Raw genomic sequence first — 3,418 nt, forward strand, 5'->3', positions numbered from 1 at the left:
AAAAAAAAAAAAAAAAAAAAAAAAAAAAAAAAAAAAAAAAAAGAAAGAAAATAGCATCTGAGATCATACTCAGCTGTGTTAATGTGAGATAAGTTTTAGACTTTGGCTTTAATAGACTGCCTTAGGAAAATAAGCATCATTTATCAGAATTATTAGCATCACGTATTATTAATGTTATTGTGTCAAAGTAACTGAGGCTGTTAGGTGTTGGGGGTACAGATTTCAAAAAACAAATATTGCTAAGTCTTCTGCCCATTTTCTTGAGAAAGATAGGCAGTAGAAAGGAAAGTCAAGGCAGAGGGCAAGATGTTACCTCCAAACTAGGGAACTCAAGATTAGAAAGAGCATCAAAAATTGAAACGTTGAATTTCTCTTGGTCTTTAGGAGGGGCTGGATTCTCATTGTATTTCAGGAGCACACATTATCAAATTAATCTGTACGAGTTGAGAGAAAGAGAAATACAAAAGCAAGCCAGCATTTTTGGATTAGCTAGCCACTAACATTCGTGCTTAAAACTAATTGCATCATTAAGAACATTTCTGCTTTTCTTAGCAACCATATATATACTTGAAATATAGTATACAGATGCTGCTCATTACTGTTATAATCAAAACGCATTTGGCTGTAGATGATTTCACTTGTTGCAAATTATCTTCTTATGTATTAGCATCTCATAATCAATGGACAAGGATCTGAACTGCAGCGATACTGGGTGGCTTCTATTCCATACAGTGGGCAGTCTGCACAAAACTCATCTACCATGATTTTCACCTTTTCGTGGTGGTTAAAACTAAGGATGTAGCCATCTAGCAAAAGGCCAAAATTTTCTCATAGAATATATGTGTGTGTGTGTGTGCGTGTTTCGGAAATTCTTTTATGCTTGAGGCGGGCATGGAGTGATTGGATAGAACTGTAGCATGCAGATCCAACCCTGGTTTTGTTTAATAAAGGCCAAGATATCCTAACATAACCCCTGGATCTCTAATTTAATGGCCTGGATTACCTTTCAAAGGTTTAACGCCCTGGAACCCTCTCAGAAAACAAGAAAATGCATCCTATTGGGCACTGCCTGTCCTTTTCACTTGCAGGCAGGCTGGGTCTTTGGTCCTTAAAGGAGAATCTTTACTAATGACATCAAAACGTCAGCCAATGAGCATCTTGCAAGGCTGCTTAGAGGCCCTGGAATAACTGGTTCATATAGATTTGGTTCTTGAATTTTTCTGGTTGCTCTGGCTCAGGGTTTCTCAGCCTTGGCACTATTGACATTTGAAGCTGAATGATTCTTTGCTACAGAGCTGTCCTGGGTATTGCAGGGTATTTAGCAGCATCCCTGTCCTCTTCCCACTAGATATGAGTAGCGTTCCTCCAGACCAGTGTGACAACAAACAATGTTTCTAGACACTGCTGAATATCCTCTGGGGATCAAAATCACCCTAGTTGAGAACTGCTGCATTAGTGAGGTTGAACATAGTATCTCATGCTGGCCATCAAGAGCATGCCCACAGAAGTGTTTACAGCTGGCGTAAAGTTTGCTTGGGGCCTTCGTTTGATTCCAAAACCACGAGGATCCCTCTGGAGTCATGTACCCCTTACAGTTTGTTCAAATTTTCTATTTCTCTTCCATTGAATCCATATGAAATCCTAAGAATTCACCTTCAGGTTTAGCCATTGATGGATCTCATCCATTTCCACTTTGTTCTTTCAAAATATTGTCTGCTTTTAACCTAAATTGTCCATACAACAGCCCCTGCTCCCAAGACTCTCACAAATGCCTGCAGCTTTGTTACTTGTGCTCATTCAAAGCTTACAAATGACCATTTTATGGCCTAAACCTGGGAAGTGTTAGGCAAAGTCAGCTACCATCTTGTTAGTATTTCCTCACTACGTGTTTCAGGATTGCTTCAACAAAATCCGATTCCTGGACAAGCTGGGTAGATCATCTGTTGAATAGAAACATGGAAGAGACAAAGGGTAAATGGTACGTGGTAACACAGTTGGAACATGTTTCTCAACTTGTGTTTTTAGCTGCCAAGCTCTGCCCCTGACTCTGATCACAGGCAAAGGAATAAAGTCTCATTTCAATCCTGAGCTTCTCCTAATTCTTGCGGATCAGAGCTGGGATTATGTCCATAGCTAACCTGGAGTTTGCCAACTTTTGCAACCCATAATTAAAATGATTTCTATATGTCACTGGCATCCATACTTTTCCTCACACATGGCGCAAGCATTTCTTGAGCATAAGCATTTCTGTAGGTACTAGGAATGCAGAGAGGCTAAAGAGCTCACAGTCTAATGAGGGGACAGGTGAGTTAACTGATAGGTACAGTACAGGAGATCAGTACAATGAGGGAACAGAGAGGGGAAGGTGTGCTTTGGGGGGCCGTGGAAGACTTCACTGTGCAGAGAACATTTAAACTTGATCTTCAAAGATGACTACCATTTCTAAGGAGAAGAAGGAAAGTGATGCCTTGATGAGGCAGAAAAGAGTGGACAGGGAAAGGCACAGAGGTGTTGGTGATGCTACAGCTCCCAACAAAGAAGACTTAGAGGGCCCTAAGCACAATAATTTGTTTGGAGGAGCAGGTTAGGGCACCTGCAGTTTGATATATGTAGCAACCACATGACTTTTCATGTAATAAAAGCCTGACCTAATAAAGTCAGAAATCAGTCCTGTTGAGATACTTTTTTTTTTTTTTTTTTTTGAGATAGAGTCTTGATCTGTCGCCCAGGCTAGAGTGCAGTGGCACGATCTCAGCTCAGTGCAACCTCCCATGTTCAAGCGATTCTCCTGCCTCAGCCTCCCCAGGAGCTGGGACTACAGGCATATACCAGTAGAGACTTGGTTTCACCATGTTGGCCAGGCTGGTCTTGAACTCCTGGCCTCAATCCATCTGCCCACCTCACCCTCCCAAAGTGCTAGGATTATAGGCATGAGCCACCACACCCAGCCTCTATTGGGAGGATAATTATGGGTATGGATAAAAATGAGAGACTGGTCAAAGCATATTACTCTCCAAGGAGCCCCTGGGCATCACAACTGCAGAGAGTGAAGGCATATCGAGTGTTGCCCAAGTGAAGTTTGGTGTGCCTGGAGCAGAGGATGTATCTTGCTGTGTGCAGGATAATAGTGTTCAACAGGTAGGATAGTGGTAATTACGAAGCGTCTCACTGTGCTCATCTCAGGAGTTTGGACTCTATGTTGTGTAGAGCAGTGATTCTTAACCTGGAGGTGACTTTGTCCCCAGGGGACATTTGGCAATGTCTGAAGACATTTTAGGATGTCACAGCTGGAAGTGGTGTATTAATTTCCTATCACTGCTGTGATGACCACAAACTTAGTGGCTTAAAGCAACACAGGTTTATTGTCTTACAGTTCTGGACCTCAGAAATCCCAACAGGTTTCACTCGGCTAACTTCA

This window comes from Rhinopithecus bieti, unplaced genomic scaffold (assembly GCF_001698545.2).
Source record: "Rhinopithecus bieti isolate Rb0 unplaced genomic scaffold, ASM169854v2 scaffold_58061, whole genome shotgun sequence".
NCBI classification, from domain to species: Eukaryota; Metazoa; Chordata; class Mammalia; order Primates; family Cercopithecidae; genus Rhinopithecus; species Rhinopithecus bieti.